Genomic DNA, 20,822 nt, shown 5'->3' with positions numbered 1-20,822 from the left:
GAAGAAGGCAGAGGTTGCAGTGATCCAAGTTCACACCATGGCATTCCAGCCTGGGCAACAAGAGTGCAACTTCATCTTAAAAAAAAAAAAAAAAAAAAAAAAGGGAAAAGAAGTTTTTGTTGGGTCCAGCCAGCGGACCTGGACCCAGTGATGGGTGAACAAATGCACTCAGACACAAATATCCAATGGAAGAGTGGGCTGAGGGTCTGGGCCACTTACAGACACTGAGAAGGGTGCTGTAAAGAGTCAGCAGCCGAGCCCTGACCAGCTGGCACTCCAGGCATTTGTTCAGTGTAGATTTAATGACAGAGGCTTTTAGTCAACATACTTGTGGATAATTAACATAGTTGCCTTTTTTGAAGAGAGCAGTCCTACAAATGATTAAATAAAGGCTAGGTCCTGAGGCCTAAAGCAAACACCAATTATGGGTAATAACATTGTTTCTCCTCACCCCAGTAGAGAGCAGTCACAAGCCCACATGCCCACAGATGTTCAAAGGTCTGTCTTAGGACCACATGAGTAAACAAGCTCTTTAGATAAACCCCCTTACATTCCTTTCTGCCTAATTGCCTCTGGGTAAGAACCGCTGCCTTTGGCTCGATCCTTCCCAAGGTTTTGCAAATCCCCCTGGCTTTCCAAGAAGGTTTGCATCTATTTTATAATTTTTTCCCACCACTCTGAATCTCTACAAGTTTTTCATTGTATCTGGCTAAGACTTACAAACTTCATCAGTTTTTAGAATTAGTCTCTGTTCATCTCATTTATATACAGAGCTACTTATCTGATTTGCCTTTATTCCTGACACTGCACCAAGAAATTGTTGATGGGGACTTATGCTGATGATTCTATTAAGAAAACTAATTAAATGCCCTTTTATGAAAGTAGCAAGATTGGGTACAATACCTAGAGTAAGGAAAAAGTACAATTATTTTCTTTAGCATGAGGCAGATGCATTGTGGATTGCCTTTGTCATAAAGAAATTTTATTTTAATCTTTTATCAGCTATTCCAAAAGAAGCTTGATCATTTTATGAGTGTGATCCTCACAAACAGCATATTTCTCTTTTTCCTCTCTGTCTTCCCTTTTTCTCTTGTTTAGGAAGTTGCACCCATTTCTTTGCCAGAGAAACATGTGATTTTATTTTCAGTATTTTCTCACTCACAGAAGATTCAAGTTTATGCTAACTGGAGACCAGAAACTTGCCTTTCTTGTTGCTTGAAGCTTTTACAAAATCTATTCACTTGCTTTAAACAGTATTGCACTGAGTTTATTTTTCTGGGGAAAAAAAAGGCCATACTTATTTGGAAAAAATTGAGTTCCCATTTATCTTGGCTTATCTGTGATATAGATAAGATCTGCTGTCTCAGAGCTTACTCAGAACTAACAAAAGAACCAATTGGCAGAGAAGACCCATAAGTTTATACATTTCAGAGACAAAAGGGACTTACTTTTGCCTGTTCTATTTGTCTTTTGAATAGAGTTTGAAATCAAGAATTATTGTGAATAGTTTGAGATGTAATGATGTCAACATTATCAATTTGTACATTTATCTATGTTATGTATACTAGGATTTTGCATAGTATGATAACCTAAAAACTACTTAGGTTAAGCAGCTTATTACTATCCATGTTAACTTTGATGCAGTTACAAACACAGAACTTCAAATATCTATCCAGGAAGGGAATATCTTAGCCTGTTTTCAACATGCTACGGTAAATATTTAATCTTTTAAAATTTTGACATTAACACATTTGATTATCATTTTTCCCCTTTTCTAATAATTCCTATAATTGTTTTTATAAATTTTTGAAATCTTCTCTCTGCTTAAAATAAGATTTCTCCCCAATGTAAATTTTGTTGTCTGTTAACTCTTTAGTAAGAAGAGCTTTGCTATCCTATATGATGAATATTTGATTAGGTATTTTGATTAATGTTTATTATGCCAACTAGAGAACTAGATTTCAGTAAAATAATCCCGCTAGATTCAAATTTTGTTAACTTAGAAGTCACAAGAACATCTCGTACTATGTATATTCTTGGACTAATTCATTTATTTACTATCATTTACTCATTTATTTCCTATTACAATGCATCTGCTTAACACCCTGGTTTTCAGTGGCCACTCTGAGAGAGGCATGGTCTTAAGTGCTGGAATACAAATACAAATACAGGCATTATTTTGCTTCAGTGCACATAAAATGTAGCTGAAGGAAAGATTTCAGTAAACCAGTCAAAAATTTAGTGCAAGTAGAAATGTTATTATAGGAAATACAGCAGTGGGCCATCTTAATTCAGTGGAAAAGGGTTCAGGAAATTGAGGTTGGTCAAGTTGTGTTTTGAGGAATGTTAAGTGAGTGCTTCTTTAGATATGAAGTACTATAAGTTGTACATATATTATGAAAATGCTGTGTAGCAGCAATATAATCGTCATTAAGTTACAGGATAGTTTCATTGGGAGCAATTGTTAAGTTTACATCCTCTGGGTCATTGATAAAACTCTGTTATTTGGCAGGAAGTATGCAGGAGCTGAAGATAGGAGAGTCCACTCTGGTGATTAGCAGTGAAACCGCAGGCCACCCATTGAACCTCTCTGACTTGACTTCCTTATCTGTGAACTAAGATAATACCATTAGATGCCCAATGAATGCTTGACACAAAGTCTAAATGACATCATATGCATGAAAACATATTGTAAATTGAAAAGTCCTGTAAAGTGAAACTGACTTTATTCTATACACATATATTCAACACCTGCTGTGTTCACTTCATTGAACTACATGCAAAGAGTTAATAGCTTGTTTTATTTTAGTCTTCAAGAAGCAGTGAACATTTTTAAAAGGTTGTTATTAAACCCAATACTTTTTGTTTTGGGAATCAGGAATAATGTTAATTATTTCTCTTGGGAATGCAACAGGAGCCATGTCTGGATCCAAATGGACATTTAAAATGCATGTCATTGAACTATCTTTTTTATTTATTTTCTTTAACTTCACTCACCAATATTTATTGGATGTCAGGCTCTATGCTAGACATCAGGATGCCACCTTCATTTAGTGGGCAGTTAAGGCTGCAGTCACAAATCACAATCATAAAAGAGAAGGAGATAGCAAGGGAGATCACATATCAAGTGGGGAGATAGAATGAATAGGTAGAAGAGCGTTAAGAGAGAGAGCACGCCAGAAGAAAGGGTACATACAAACACCCTTAAATGGATGGAGCATGGCACATTTTAAGAATTGAAACTTCTTCAGTGTAGCTGGACTGCAGAGAGCAACATGGAGGATGGTAGAGGATGAGATGGTGGGAATATTTGGCAAAGGCCAGACAATGCAGGGATTTTTAGGCCGATTAAAGAATTTTGGCTTTTCTCTATAAGTAATGGGAAGACAGTGAAGCATCTTAAGAGGGATAAGATAGGAGGGATGATCCTACTAGCTACTAAAGTAGGTGAAGTCAGGAATGATAAGTTGTGGGGAGGTGGTGGTGAAGATGATGAAGAGATGTGAATGAAGTAAAATGGTTTCCACTTAGTGGTGGATTGGCTACATAGGAGGGGTGAAAGGGAGACAGGATATCACATGGAATTTAAATTTAAAAGTTTTACTGTTAGCTGGATGCCATTGCTCATGCTTGTAGTTCCAGAAACTCCAGAGGCTGAAGCCGGGGGATCGCTTGAGGACAGGAGTTGAAACTGCAGTGAACTATAACCCACCACTACGCTCTAGCCTCAGCGACAGAGCAAGACACTGTCTCAGAAACAGAAACAGAAGGAAAAGCAAAAAGGGAGAAAGGTTTAGTGTAAAATCTTTGAGAGTAAAAAAAGAGAGGAATTTCTAAATCTTGGATTGCTCTTATGCCATTTAAAAGCTTTATATTTGTTGTGCAACTTATCTAACTTATTTAATATAAACTTCTTGAAGGTTAGATTTCATGTTTTAAAAAATATTTTAGTTCCGTTCTAAAAGTTTGGCAGGGATTTTAGAGAAACTGTAAGTGATAAGAAGGGAGCTGTTTTCATGTAGTTTGTAAAGAATGAATATTGTTATTCTTTATCATTTTAGGAAATTTATCCCTTAATTTCAAGTGAGACAGAGTTTGACTTTTTCTTCTTTTTTTTTCTTTTTTCTTTTTATTTTTGAAATGGAGTTTCGCTCTTGTTACCCAGGCTGGAGTGCAATGGTGCGATCTCGGCTCACCGCAACCTCCGCCTCCTGGGTTCAGGCAATTCTCCTGCCTCAGCCTCCTGAGTAGCTGGGATTACAGGCACGTGCCACCATGCCTAGCTAATTTTTTGTATTTTTAGTAGAGACGGGGTTTCACCATGTTGACCAGGATGGTCTCGATCTCTTGACCTCGTGATCCACCCGCCTCGGCCTACCAAAGTGCTGGGATTATAGGTGTGAGCTACTGTGCCCAGCCCCGAGTTTGACTTTCATATGAAGATTAAATAATTAATTTTGCTTACTTCAGATATTCAGACTTAAATCAGCCTATAGGCTGTTTTTGAAATAGATTTACTGTGATAATTTTCTTGCTCATCTGGGTAACTTATTAAACAGATTGTAGAATATCATAATACAATCAGGTCCTCTGTAAATTTAGTAAAGAACATCTTCTAATATAACTCGTCATTGAGACATTTTTATAAAACAACCAATACCCCTGGAGAGTAAATGACAAAAAAAAAGAGTCTAGATTTGTTCCTCATTGTCAAGTTTATTTTTTAAATTTTCAGGCTATGAACAACTGAACTTGAGGAATAATATATTTTGGATTATGTACCACTTTATTTAAATAAGTAAATAATTATATGGTGATAGAATACATAAATATGTATTATCTTTTAGAATTGTATACCAGTTTTGATTACTGATATTGACAGGATTACTTTTCCTTATGAATTATGGAATTGATAGCTAAATCTTATATAAATAATATATAAATAATGTAACAGCAATATATTTTATATTAAACTATAAGATAGTAGGTGAATTTTAATGTAATGTATAGTCCAAAAATTCTTTTCAAATAAAATAAAATAATAGAAAAAATGAAATTTTGCTGATGTATATTAAAATTATAGATTTTTCAGAATTAAGCAAGTCTTAGAAAATATCTTAAATTTGTTACGTGAATTGCTAAATACAATCTTCAGTGTCTTTAGTGCTTTACCTTCAGCTATGTATTTGTCTTTAAATCTTTGGTAATTTTTGAGAAAGTGTGTATATTTTGCTGTGTTAAAAATCCTAATGTTGCCAAACTGTGCATTTTGGAACCTAACTTTCTCCTGTATAAACTATTTTATATGTTCTCATTTTTAATTATCAGTTGGCTCTGTTTTTATTAGAAAAATTCTCAAAAGTCATCTTTTAAGTTAGTCAACCTAATACCTTTTTATTTTGTACAAAGTTCTCTGTTTTAATACCTTTTAATTTAGTGGAGAATTAGCAATTTATTTGATTCTTTTAGGAATTTATACTTTGGTAATTCAATGTTAATAATGTGATTTGTATTTGGTTACCCAGTTGCTGATAATCCTGTGTCATTACAGAGTTTAATTTATGTGGACCATCCTTGGACTTAAAAAGGATTACTGACCATTTAAGAAAGATTAGTTAGTGGGTATAACATTGACTCCTAACTCTGTTAATGCTTGTCTAAGCTACACACAAATACATGCACAGAAACACATCCCCTCAAATCTCATAGCAAAAATGACCAAATTACAACAAAGGGGCTAGTATCTTATCCTGTTAGGCCATCACACTCTGGGCCAGCAGTGTTGAACAAGTCTTTTGGAGCCTGATCTTACTCTTATAAGCTGTGGGATCTTGGGCAATTCAGATTCTCTAAGCTCAGTTCGTTATTCATATAGTGGGTGGGATTAATCTTATGGTCACTAATGTTCTTTTATTTCATGCTTCAAAAGCTGAAGTTAGAGGTTAATAAGTTTGTATTGGTAAGACTGCAGCAGCAGTCTTCTTGTTATAATTAACAAATTAAGAAGTTACAGGGAACAAGGAAAAAAGGTAAATTCATTTATAGGGATACAACAATAAAAGGGTACAATTGATTTATTTGGTCAACAATGTTCTTGTTTTCTTTCAGTATTTGTGGCACAAGGGCAGATTTAGGAAGGTAGTCTCCTTCTCTGTATACTTTTATCCTACCTGACATAAAAACTTAAGGTTGACCCATCTTAAAATCATTAATTTTGAAAGAATCCCTCATAACCTTGTTAGCTCAAGGTTATCTTTTATCTGGTTTCTCTCTTCCTGGATAGGTTGCAGGCTGAAGAGCATTAAAATATCTATTTTCTTAGTGGTTTTCCTTTCTGGACTTGAATAATTCACTTGATTCTTCCAGGCTACTTAAATGAAAGAGTGTTATCTAAGAATGCTAATCTTAGTTCCTTTTGTTTGAAATTAGAGAAATAAATGCATTATATTTTTTTAGTCTAGATAGTAAGTCCTGGATGTTCTTTACTCTGGACATTTAAAGAACTAAATTATTTTCAGTTGTCTTTCATACTGTGGCATTAGATACTCATTTGAGATATGTTTCCTTTTTTCCTTTAGTTAAAATGAAATCTTATCTAAAGTGGGTTAATAAGGGAAAAGATACATTTAATCTGAGTATTGGGCTTATTTTGCATTAAATTCTCCTTTTGTTACTATTCGTGTATTATTTTAAGCTCTTTTTTCCAAACATACCAAGAGCAGATATCAAATGACCATTACTTCATATCAGAAGGAATTTTTATAAACCAGGCGGAAGACCCCACTAGATTTCTGAAACTTTTTTTGTAACTCTGAAGTCCTACGATTTTATGATTTTTAGTATATTAGAGCAATAAGACAATTTTGTAGGTGAACAATAGTTAGATAGTGTCAGTTCCATATGATTCAACCTACATATGGAAGCTTAGTCATTGCATTGTTTAGGAAAACTATGCAACTCATATGAAAATGGTAATGCCAAGCAATAAAACTTATTAAGACACAGTACCATTTTAAGAATGTAGTTTTGAATGCTAGATATTAAAAATGATATTTTAAACATTTGTAAATCAAGTGGGAATAAAATGTTCTTTGCATATCTTTTTTCACAGGGCGTTTTTTCTGTGTTTTATGAGACAAATCACAGGCATTACATTTTGAAATCAGTTTCATTGTTTTCACTGCAGTTACTACACCACTGTTGAATATTTGTAGCAAGTTTTAATGACTAATGAAGTGCATGCTTGATTATATGCCATTAGTAAAAAATATCTTTTTATGGCAAAGGGTGGTTTTCAGCATGGCATTGACAAAGGAAATATATAAATGTGTTATTCCCTGTCAAAAGAATGCAAATCAATATAAACAAATTTTAAGGGGAATATTTAAAAATAAACAATTAAAATAATGGATATTTATTGTGTGTTACTTGAGATTATAAGAATATGGAAATAGAGCACTTAGGTGTACTTATTTTCAGAGGCCAGTGTACTACTAATTAGAAAAGTTGTAAATATCGTAATTACTGTAGTAAATTAATTTCATTTTTATTGCTTACATTTTATTGCTTGGTATTCCAGGCATTGGGTAAATAGTTAAAATGCTGACATAAAGAGTGTTCCCATGATTATTTCTTCACTTTTCTAAACATCAGCTCATCATGTTTCTTATCCTACTGCTACTTATTATCACTTGCCATTTCACTCATTATTTGCTCCTAACTCTGCCTTTGCTCATTCACTTCTCTTTTACAGGGATACTCTTTCCTTCTGGTTCTTACCCCCAAAGCTGTATTTGGCTTCTAATATTTAGCTTAATATGTGCATCTCCTGCAATGTCTTTCAGATGTCTACAGTCAGAACTCCTTGCTCTAGGTGATTACCCTAAGCTTGTCTTTCCATTGGAGCTCACCTAGAACACATCACTTTGGTGCCAAACACATTCTCTCTATGTCTGCCTCCCAATTAGATTGTGTACTTGTCCTCCCCATGTTCCTTGCACTGGCTCAAGTCATGCTCTTCTAAGCAATCCAGGCTTGTTCCATTGAATTGTTTTCTAAAATTAAAACAGTATGCCAGACAAGGTAATAGAGGTCTAGGCTTGATTTTTCTTGAGTGCTGTGTTTGCAGTGAATGAGCCAATTATTTCTGTTCCTTTTCATAGGATCTCACTTATCTTCTTGTTTTCTGCCCCATTGGATAAATCATCACATGCCATCATTTATTTAACTTCAAACACAATTCCTAAATGTTGAGAAATACAAGAAAAAAATGTCTGCATCTGGTGTTAGGTATTGGGTGAAAGACCATGGAAAACTTGTGTTAGTACTGGGAAGAACACAGTTATTTTAAAAGATATTAAATGGATAATAATTTTAAAATTAAGGGTCAGGAAGAAAGTCTAATAAAAATCAAGAAATGATAGACATTTTCTTTGACCATTCTTGCTTTGCTTTTGTAATGTATATTTATTATTAATGTAAATAACAGCAGTAATGTCAGCCATAATCGCTATTGATTGCCATGTCATAGAACATAATAAATCCATTCACATGTTTCATCTGATTGGGTCCACATATCATAATATGAAGTTGGTGAGGAAGAGGCTATATATGTATTATTCAGACTTAAGATAAAAGGGATTCATTACGAAAGGGTTCATAAGAGTAAGCTTAAAGTACAGACAATGATTTTTCCAACTTTTCAATTCAGGGATACATATGCAGGATGTGCAAGTTTGTTACACAGGTAAACGTGAAGGAGAGACACTTTTTTTTAACATCAATTCTCCAATGAGTTCATGGTAGATTACAGGGCCAAAATATATAAGTGTACACCATAGTAAGCATCATTTAAACTTATAGAGGTAAGAAAATTGTCCTTGAATAGTCAATTCAATCTTCCTGTGCTCTATTGAGTGTATCTATCTATGGATACAAAACGAATAAAGATGTATCTGGACATTTCACCCTTCTGCATGTGGGAGTAAAAACTATAAGGAGACTAATAATATCATGCCTCACAAATTACTTGCTGCAGTTAGAGAAGTTTTATTCAGGGCCTCATGATCTCACAGGGAACCAGTAGTTTGGGAGTTGATGAACTTTTCATAAAAACACTAATAACATAGAACAGTTCAGTCCAAGTCTACTCATGGATATTCCAAAGTACAGCAGGAATTTAGAACAAAAGATGGAAAATTTGAAGGCTCTGATCTGTACCATTTCTTCTTAAAATATTTCAGCTGACGTGCTTAGCTTGGTATGCAAAATCCAGTGCAAACTGAGCATGGCCTAATTTGCCTCATCATTTCAATCCTCCATGCGTCTGTATTTGTATACTTCCATACTTAGCAAATAACTTGTCTCCCTACGTGGAATGGATTATTTCCCTCTGCTACTGTCCTCTTAAACTTGGCAAACTCATAGCTTTCTTTTGAGATCTACCTTTGTTAAGGCCTAGCTCTTTGAAGACTTCCCTGGCTGTCCAAGGCAATGTTGACTTTACTTTGTATGTATTTTTCTTATGTCAGCAACCACAACTATGGGTTATTCCTATATTTTTCTCTCCCAATTAAGACAAGAGGTTCTGTTAGAAGTGGAACCTTAATATCCATTTTTATATGACGATTTTCTTGGCCCATGTGTGGGCTGTATTAAAAGATTAAAGCAAGCTTGTCCAACCTGTGGCCCATGGGCCACGTGTGACTTGGGACAGTTTTTATTGTAGCCCAAGACAAATTCATAAACTTTCTTTAAACATTCTGAGATTGTTTGGTGACTTTTATTTTTTAGCTTATCAGCTATCAGCAGTGCTAGTGTATTTTACGTATGGCCCAAAACAATTCTTCTTCTTCCCACATGGCTCAGGGAAGCCAGAATATTGGACATCCTTGGGTTAAAGCTTATTAGTAATGACTATATGAACAAAATGGAGTGGATATTGTAGTTCACTATGGACAAGTTAAATAATGCTTTTCTCAGTGATAAGGGCAAAATGAAAATTCTGAGATTTCTACATGCATTATTCTTGAAGCCTTTAGTATTTTACATGTAGAATTGTTCAAACTCTTATTTGATAGAGTAATCATTGTGGAAGACATTCCCAATAGTGTACGTTGTCATGTTTATGCAGTATAGGCTGGTTTCACACAGGAAAATATTAGAGACAAAGCTGAAAGCAATGGAAAAACCTTGTGAAAAAGCAGAATTTATCTCTGAAAAACTGCACTTAATATGTTTTTTTTTAAATTTATTGCATTTTAGGTTTTGGGATACATGTGAAGAACATACAAGATTGTTGCATAGGTACACATGTGGCAGTGAGATTTGCTGCCTTCTTCCCCATCACCTGTATCTGGCATTTCTCCCCATGTTCTCTCTCCCCAACTCCCCACCCCCTGCTGTCCCTCCCCTGTTTCCCCCCAACAGACCCCAGTGTGTAGTGCCCCCCTCCCTGTGTCCATGTGTTCTCCTTGTTCAACACCCACCTATGAGTAAGAACATGCGGTGTTTGATTTTCTGCTCTTGTGTCAGTTTGCTGAGAATGATGGTTATTCAGCCTAATTTGTGCATTTGAGGTAACATATTGATGAATAGTACAGTAGTCCTCCCTTATCCACAGGTCATACTAGAACCCCAAGTAGATACCTATAGATAGTACTGAACCCTTATATATACAATGTTTTTCCTATACATACATACCTATGATGAAGTTTAATTAATAAATTAGGCACAGTGAGAGATTAATAACTATTAATAAAATAGAACAGTTATATCATACTATAATAAAAACTATGTAAATGTGGTCTTTCTCTGTCTCTCTCTTTCTCTCTCATCTCAAAATAGCTTATACTATACTCACCCATTTTTGGACCGTGGGTGACCACAGGTAACTGAAGCTGTGGGAAGCAAAACCATGAATAAGTGGGACTGCTGTATATGTTTTAGAGCTGTGTTGTCCAGTTTGTCAGCCACTAATTATATGTGGCTATTGGGAAATTGAAATGTCAGCCCAAAGTGATATGTGCTATAAGTGAAAAATGTACATCAGATTTCAGAAGATAAGTACAAAAAAAGGAATATAAAATATTTTACTATTATTTTTTTCTCTGTTGAAATGATATTTTGAGTATATTAGGTTAAATAGAATATATTATTCAACTTAATTTTATCCCTTTCTCTTTGCTTTTTAAATGTTACTGCTAGAAAATTTCAAAGTGCTATGTGTCTTGAATTATATTTTCATTGGACAGTACTGGATTAGAAAGGAAAGTATGATTATTGAAAGAATAAGGATATTAAATAAGATGAAATGTTAAACAAATTGTGGCCTGTCAGGAAAGGGACAAAGAAAGAGGGAACAGGGTAAGTCCGCCCAACCATGGAAAGATGTAGTGATTGCTCAAGGGCTTGTGCTCTGAATCTGAAAATGCTGTACTGGTTCTAGGAAAATACTTTTAGAGCTAGTAAATAAAAATAAGTTTATGTAACACATCAGCTTAAAGAATTAATGATCTTTAGTGTTCAATAACTATTGAAAGATTTAATCAACCAACTGTGATATTTTAATTAAAAAGCATTCTAAAGTCAAAAAAAAAATGAGAACTACTATCCATCTTCCATGATAGAGGCTAGGGAGATTCCTAATTTATGTGGTATCTTATATGTGAGCAAAATAGACACATTGATGCAATAGCCAGCACAGCTTAACAAACACTTTCCCAGTAGCTACTTTGTGCCAGTTATTCATTCTGGCAATAAAATGAATAATACAGCCAGGTTAGGGAATGTCACAATTCATAGATTCTCAGGTTATGGTTCTCATGTTTTCAGAAAAAAGGCAGTAACAGTGTGTACACTGACCCTGAGGGTGATTCTCCTGCTTTACTTAGTTTTCCAATAACTCCTATTACATTGAAACTCTTGCAACTATTCTTCAGAAGTATAGACATTGAAATAAGTAAAAGAAAATAGTAATGTACATTGAGTTTTAGAAATGTACCATGTCCATGTTTTTAGAACTGTTACCAATTGATTTAAAATATAAATGGGTATACGTATTTTCCTCTTTAGACAAAAGATTATATGGTGAAAATTTCTAAATTTAACCTAATGTTTTATTGAATCTTACTGGCCACACGTTATGGCCAGTAACATGTGGCGTACTCAAGGTTTCAGCCATCTGTAACCATGCATTTTATCAGTAATCATAAACTGTCTAGCTCTGCAGAAGTTTTCATATTTTTTTCATGAATTCATACTTAAATCCTAGCAATAAATAGAGTTCCTTCTTTGAGAAGTATTCATTTTCTCGCACCTCTTCTTTCAACTTTACCAGCAACAGGCACACAGAGAGGTATGTCTGTGTGCACACATGCATATTCTCCCTTACGTTCTCACCTTCTCACACTGTCAGATGCTCTTAGATGAACACCTTTCTGAATGTTAGTTTTTCAGAATGTCAGTCCTCCCAACTGTTTTCCTCAGGTAACCATTTTAACCCCATATTCTCTGCTAGGTTTCTGTTTAATAGCATTGATGTGTTTTTTAAAAATGTATCCTACAATGCAATAGCATGTTTTGGACATTCTTGTCCTACAACTACCTTCCCTCCCCAAAATGTTTAGATTCTGTGGCTGAGACACAATAAAGTGCACCTAATCATGCAATCATTTACTTATTCATTCAACAAATTGTTATCAAGGTAGTGGACTAGCCATTGTGGGGATAATAAGAAAAGTTTATTTAATTTTCCTTATTCTGAAAGGATACTTTTAGTGGGAAAGTATTTTTGCCATCATATTAAATTTTTTTTGAGTAATAAAATTGTTGTGTTTAACATTTGCCTTAAGTAACTTCCATAGACAGTTACTTTCATTCTGGCCCATAGCTGTGCTGGGGATAGTGGTAGACACATCTTTAACTCAGGAATTAGTTTGAATTTGCAGCATTGTTGGTAAATGTAGTCTTTGTTGATTCATTACATAAATTTACAGCAATGTAATGTGTATATACTATTATAGGAAATACAAAGACAAATGAAAATTAAAAGAAAAACTGCTTACAATAATTGTGCATAAAGGGTTTTTTACAGTGAAAAGAAGAGGGGATGATAGGCTCTAACAAATGGATCTAATAGAAGATGAGTTCCTAAAAGAGGCATAGATGAACTTTGATGGGGCATTCAAAGGAGGTGAATGATCCTCTCTGGAGCATTCAGGGACTGTTTCATGGAATGAGTTGGCAGTGGATTTGTTCAGTGTAATGTGGCTGAGATTTGGACGTGCAGACTTGGTGGAGATGTTCAGTGCAAGTTGAGTAAGCAGTGCAAACGTATTAGGGTGTGGATGTGAACAGCAAGTGGAGGAGGTCAGTTAAGTACAAGCATAGACTGGGAAATGAATGCGAATGCCATGCACAAAGCACATATCCATTGTGTTCTTTATATTTACACAGGTGTCTTTTCTTCCTCTGGAAGGGACATTTGCATGGATGCCTTTCTAACTGTCCATAATACACAGCCAATTCTGTTGATAAGCTACTGCTGATGCAGTGACTGCAATAATTCTTGAGTATGCCATCTTTACCAGCTCTGCTAGAGTGCTGAATGTTCAAAAGAAAAACCCAAGTACCTATTAAATCATCAGATGCCATAGTGTGTTTATGAAATCAGATGAAAGCCAATTTCTACATTAGAGCAAATCTACTTTTCTGTACTTGGTTGGTGTTGTAAGGAGAGATTACTCTGCTTCCCTAAGAAGGTTAAGCTGTCATCTACTTAAATATGGACTTAAAATAATGCTGCCAAAGCAGTTGCCTCTTATGATTGATGGTGATGATGATGGATGATGATAGTTTTGAAATCAGTTTTACAGGGGAAATTGCTATTTTTCTACTTTGGCTGATGTTGCATTCTAGATTTGTGAATTCCTTGTCATATTAGGTAACATTTTTGATTAAAAGGAAAACTGCTAAGGACTGTATTCTCTATGATAAAATGGCTCTAAAACTGAGCTATGGGGAAAATGATTCTAAGTTGCCTTATGCATATTATTTGAGTGACAGCAGTTATTCTTGACTTTACAGTGTCATTATGAGTCATGTTTTGGGGAACAAATAGCAACCCATGTCTTGTCAGCAAAAGTGGCAGAAAGTGTGGTACTTAGAAGCTATGATACTAACAGTGTCTTACTAAAATCATCAAATAATTTTCATACACATTACTATGAAATTTTCTCTACAGTTCCCTTAGGACTTAATGCATGTGTTTCCTCTCGTTGAATTGTTCTTTCCCTCAGATACCTGCATGGCTTGTTTACTTACTCTAGAAGAGCAGCCACACCCACTCTGCACTCCCACTTCTCCATGGCATTTATCACCATCTGATGTGTGATATGTGTATTTGTTTACTATCTCCTCCTGCTAGGTTGTAAGCTGTGTGAGAGCAGAGACTGGTTTCTGGTTTCTTCGGTACAAAACACTAAACCTACCAAAGTTCCTGGCTTATAATAGGTACTCCATTAGTAATTCTTGAATCATTAGCTCAATGAATAATTTTTTTTTTTTTTTTTTTTTTTTTTTTTTTTTTTTTTTTTTTTTTTTTTGGAGACGGAGTTTCGCTCTTGTTACCCAGGCTGGAGTGCAATGGCGCGATATCGGCTCACCGCAACCTCCGCATCCTGGGTTCAGGCCATTCTCCTGCCTCAGCCTCCTGAGTAGCTGGGATTACAGGCATGTGCCACCATGCCCAGCTAAGTTTTTGTATTTTTAGTAGAGACGGAGTTTCACCATGTTGACCAGGATGGTCTCGATCTCTTGACCTCGTGATCCACCCGCCTCGGCCTCCCAAAGTGCTGGGATTACAGGCTTGAGCCACCGCTCCCGGCCGAATAAATCTTTATTTTATGCATAGAGGGCTAAATAATGTGCTAATGCTGTAAAAAGAAGCTAGTTAATGTTTGCCTCCAGAATCAAATTCAGGCTTTTCACTTTATTTAACTCAATTGCTTTGGTTTGTGTCTATGTAACTAATACAGACAATAAATAGACCTGAAGAAAGAGTAATATTGAGGACTTATTCTTAGATGTGAACCATTTCTATACCTCATCACATTGCAGAATAAAGAAATCAATTTTGTTTATACAAAATTGCTGGTAATGGCTACTCTATACCATTGCATTGCGTAAGCCTTTGTAGATGCTGGTCTGAAAAAGCCATTTTCAGAAAGGAAAAGAAAAGAAAGCATAACCCCCCCACCCCAAATATTTTTTAAAGGCCAATAAAATTTGTATCCATTGGGTAAACATGATCAATCAAAGCTCTACAAGCTTTACATGGGTTGCTTCCTTAACAAATATGTTTTTTGCCTTGGCCATTCATTATTCTGGAATTTTGGATGATTAGCTTGAGTACTCTCTGAGGTTAACACTGAAAATAGCCACTTGGTCAATTGATAAAAAAAGCCTGTTAAAGTAACAGAAAAACATGTGTTCTGACAACATAAAATAGCTTATTGTAGATTTTTTATGTGTTGGCCTGGTGTAGTAAAATTCAGCTGAATTTTAGGAAGATTTGTTTTAATGGGAAATTAGTTGTGAATGGAAAAGGATACAATGCAGATACAAAAGCTATTCCCTCATATGCTCCAAATGCATAAGGAGTTTTCTATGGAGACTCAGAGTAGTAGCTGCTAAAAGTAAAGTTATCAGATCTGTTGTCTTAGATAAATTACCTTAAAAAAATTGTACCCTGATCTCGTTACTATACATAACATACGTTAAAACATCACTATGTGGCCAGGTTTGGTGGCTCATGCCTGTAATCTTAGCACTTTGGGAGGCCGAGGCAGGCAGATCATGAGGTCAGGAGTATGAGACCATCCTGGCTAACATGGTGAAACCCTGTCTCTACTAAAAATACAAAAATTAGCCGGGCATGGTGGTGCAAGCCTGTAGTCTCAGCTACTCAGGAGGCTGAGGCGGGAAGATCACTTGAACCTGGGAGATGGAGGTTGCAGTGAGCTGAGATCCTACCACTGCACTACAGTCCAGCCAGGTGACAGAGCAAGACTCTGCCTCAAAAAACCACAACAAGCAAGCAAACAAACAAACAAACACTATGTAGCTCATGAATATGCATAGCTATTATTTGTCAATTAAAGAAAATAAAATAAAATTTAAAAACATTGTAAAGGGGCTTTAAAAGTGAAGAAATAGGTAGCTTCTGTTACCAGCACTATTTAAAGGGATTGATGACCTATTTTGATAAGGTGGGGGTTGGGAGAGGAGTATTTTAAAAAATGAAAAGTCACAGCTCTGGAAGCAGGCATGTGGTATCACATCCAAAGGACACTGTACATACTGGTTCTAGTACAGTCAGAGAGATTAAAATAATGTTTAGACCTCTGAAATCAGATAATACACCAATTATAAGTGATCTCATGACTAGAAAGTGTATTTTTTTTCCAGCTCAGTTAGTGCATCTGAAAGTGAGCAGATACAAAGTTCAAGGAGACAGACTTACTTATTTTTGGTTATTGAATTGGTAGGGCTTGGGCAAAAGAATCTAGCTCATAGTGTCAAGTTTAGTCATATGCTGAAGTTTAGAGGAAGCACAAAGAGAGAAGAGTAGTTGAAACAGCATAGATTGGGCCAAGAATTAAATGGTGGAAGAAAATGAGTCTTGGTAAAACATGTAAATGAGATTAAATGAGCTAGAAAGAAATCAACCAAACAAATTTCAAATGCTGAAGATAATAGAGTGGGTACTGGTTGCCCCATTATGTGGTGGCATTAGTTTTCAGTCATAGTACCACAGTGCCCCTTGCCATAGACCTGTTCTTTAAAACAAACAAGGAATATTCTTATGCCTTATTTTCCACATAATGAGTGTTTTTATTGATTTTGGATTGTTTTTTCAAGATCTCTACAGAGGGATTTTGAGTAATTTTCAGTTCCTGCCTTAGCCAGGATGTCTGCTAGAAATGGATTTAAAGCAGTGCATGGATTTTAAAATAAGAAAGCTCTTAGTATTTCCTTATCTATTTCCAGTGCTTTGGGCATTGCTCCAAAATATTGCTGTTTTCAACATGGGTTTTGGGTCTCATAAAGAGAAGATGGTTCATTAATGGAATAAAATTTCACATAATTGCCCTCTTATAATTTAACTTTTCTATGTAAAATCATATTCATTTCTATGTGATCAATTACAAATATAAGGATTTAATTTCATGAGACAATTTTAGATGTGGAGGGATTTTAGAGAAGGTACTGTTCTTTCAATTAATAGACTAGAGGAGAAGAGAGAGATTCTACTTTTTCCCTTAAATGGTATAGCCAATTAATAGCAAAATGTGACTAGAACCCAGATTTTTTGAATCATGGCCTCGGTGTTCTTTCTCCTAGGAACAGCAGAAGAGAATACTTGTAGTTAAACAAAATTAGATTAAAATTTCAGCTGTCATCCATATTAGCAGCATATTTACACTGTAAGCCTCTTATTTTTTCTTCTATAAAATGAGGCTAATAATAGCATTTCTATAGTACTGTAGAATGACTATAGTCAACAATAATATCTAGTTTCACATAGCTAGAGGAAGGATATTGAATGTTCCCAACACAGTGAAATGATAAATGTTCAAGATGATGCATATGTAATTACTGTAATCTGATCACTATACATTACATGTATGGAAACATCACTATGTGGGAAATAATCAAACTGTTTTGGAACCCTTGCTCAAGAAGGAATTTGCACACTATTTGCATGTTCATTTGGTTTTAGACTGCATTATGCATATTTAAAACGTACTAAATATTATTCCTCAAAGTATGTGTTATAACTGCTATAATTTTAACAGTCCTGTATGAAGACAAAAGTAGACAGTGATCATGGAATCCAGAACATACTATCCAATGATCAATATAATCCCTAGTAATTTAAAACAGACACTTTTACTGATTTTGCTCTAGTTCTAGTTAATGAATTAAGAAGAGATTGTTTTAAAGGAATAATTAGTATATAAAGGAATAATTAGTAAACACGCCTGCACATTTTATGCCTAAGTCTGAGTAAGAGAAATTCTGCTACTAATGTTAATATTATACTGTCACCTATGTACATAGTGTCATATATAAATATTTTCAAAATTACAAATAAGAATATCCTGCTTTTTAGTATAGAAAATAAGCTAATGGAAAAGCCAATCATCTGACCAATTATTAAAATGCATTCTCTGTCCTATAATCTCTGTTATTAATTTCCTGATACTCCTTGAATGTGACACAGGCAATTGGTAATAGCATCAATTAACATTTGGGAAGTTCAGCATGGCCACCTAGGATAGTAAATAGTTGCTCCAGGAATGCTAATGAAATCCACTGATGTTATATTCCCAAGGTATTGTTTATTAATAACAGCAAAGTTAAGGGTTACCAAATAAATGAAAGAAGATATATTTGGAGCTGTTTTCTTCAATTCTAAGTTTTTGTTCCCATTTTGGTTCTGAGTTCTCCTACCTGCATTTGAGGTCAGAGTCTGGAAACAGACCTTTCAGGATGCATGCATCACTGATGTCCTTTAGGAAATATGTCTTTGCATAATCAGAGTCATTGAGGAGACTTTTATAAGAAAATGAAAAGAGAGAAAAAAAAATTGGTGACGAGAAAAAAAAAAAAACATTGGTGATGAGAAAAAAAAAAAAAACGAAAATGAAAAGAAAGGATGAATTTGACTTTCCCTTCACTTTTTTTTTTATAGAGCCATTGCCATTTCTATATTTGGATAGGAAAGAAATGAAGCATTGTTTTTTAATTTAGCCCTGATTATAATATATTATATAGTCTCTTCTCTTAGAATGTCATGTTGCCAAAAATAAGATATCCTAATTGTAAAAGTTGATTTAGTACAACCTATTTTTTTAAATTCACAATACATTATGTAGGCAAGTTTTATGTTTTTCTGAACATTATACACCACAGATTATATTAGAAAATAATGTTGATATAGTTTTATTAAAGCCATGTCATGAAGTGTATTATAAAGAGAAGACTGTTTTCTCATTTCAATCAGTTGTCTAGTTGATGTGTTTATTTTTCATCTAATTTATTTTATATTATTAAAAAAAGCTGTTAGGAAAGTGAGTACATCAAACTCAGTTTCCCTGATTTAATTTTATTTATTTTACTTTAGGCTAAATTAATTCAAATAAATAGTGTGTATGTATTTCATTGTAACCTGTGATAATCTCTACTCATACTCTACATTCACATTTATAGGAATCAGGATATTGCCAGATAGATACACACTGATTTAATGAATGAAGACATTATGGATATTAGAAATAACAGTCTCTAATGAAATGATTGAATATTTTTCCCTCCAACATAGTTGAATGGTGAAAATATACTCTTAATAAAGTTTTTGATTATAATGTATTAAGTGGGAAATAAAATGGACTTCATTTTCAAATGGATCTTCAGCCAAACATTTAGGTTTATAAATCACCTCTATTATATTTTTATGGATCTCTTTTGGGATCTTATTGCTTTATTAATACATAACATTTTTGATATTTCTAAACATGTTTCCAAAAATCTCAATTTACATATTGATAAAAATAAAAATTTCTTCTTCTCTGCCACTGTTTTTCTCACTTTCATTGACTATGTTCCATACATAAATAAGAAAAAGAAAAAAATTAGAAGAGATTTATTGGAAATCAAAGGCAACTCTTACTACTATTTCATAGACCATCTCTTTGATTTTTCAGGTTAGTATGTCCTTGGGGAGTTAGAATTTAGATTTAATATGGCTGATGATTTAGAATCCTGTCTACTATAAAACTTAACTCACATACTAAGAAAGGTGATAAAAATGCTGAATCCTTTAAAGTGCATCTTGGCTTGATGATGATACTTGATGATCCACTTATTTGTCTTCCAAAACTCAATAATATTTGGTTCTTTCTGAAGCCGTCAATACTATTGTTGTCGAAAGACTTCAGAAAGCCAGATTGTCTCACAAGTTGTTTAATACTTTTTTGCTTTTCAGTATGTTTTCTTCAGTCTTTAAATAAGTCCTTAGTCTTTAAAGCTGATTTTTAATTTTTTTGTCTTTTAGAGACTATTATATTCACAGAATAGCAGTAATACATGCTACACAATGAAAAAAAAAGTTAAGTAGTTGTATGATTAGTTTCAGCAATATAAATGGCCACTGCAAGTAGTTTAGAAGCCAAGGAGCATTCTTGGAATCTAGAATTAGTAGTTTCATTTTTTTAAAATTGAAATTGGTCAAGGTAACTGTATAATCCTAAATCCCCAGTCTGCTTTGTGCTGTGTAATTATTCTAAGTGTACTGAATAACTTGGTCCATTTGTCAGCATTTTAAAAAGTGTGTGAACTACTTCTATTCCTGCTACCCCATTTTTCTGCCCTTTTGAATAAACAGTGACTTTATGTCACATAAAAGTAGCCTTATAGTCTTTTAAAACATTTATTTTTGACAGGAGTTGATGGTATCATATTTATGAGAGCTGAGAAAAGAAATTAAAATTTGTAATGCATTGTTTAGTGAACAAAGCAGAGCAAAACAACAAATATTCTGCCACATAATTTATACCCTAATTCTAGAATTTACTTTATCTTTTTATAAATTCAACTGCTAAAGACATTTGCTTACTAATTTTTCTTAATTAAATTATTATCTTGAAACAGATTATAACTTTCTACTACTACTAATCTCCTCTTTATTGGAATCAGTTTGGTCATATTGTGCAAAGAGTTTCTTTTCTATTTTCTTTCTTTCTTTTTTTTTTTTTTTT

The 20,822-nt window shown here is 34.2% G+C and overlaps 1 protein-coding gene across 7 annotated transcripts in view; it reads left to right on the top strand.

The window, feature by feature from the left end:
• Positions 1–20,822, top strand: part of CNTN4 (contactin 4) — a 979,069-nt gene that overhangs the window by 140,354 nt on the left and 817,893 nt on the right. The gene's annotated exons all lie outside the window — the stretch shown is intronic.

Source organism: Saimiri boliviensis, chromosome 8 (genome assembly GCF_048565385.1).
Source record: "Saimiri boliviensis isolate mSaiBol1 chromosome 8, mSaiBol1.pri, whole genome shotgun sequence".
Lineage (NCBI taxonomy): Eukaryota > Metazoa > Chordata > Mammalia > Primates > Cebidae > Saimiri > Saimiri boliviensis.
This window is presented reverse-complemented; position numbering and strand designations above follow the sequence as displayed.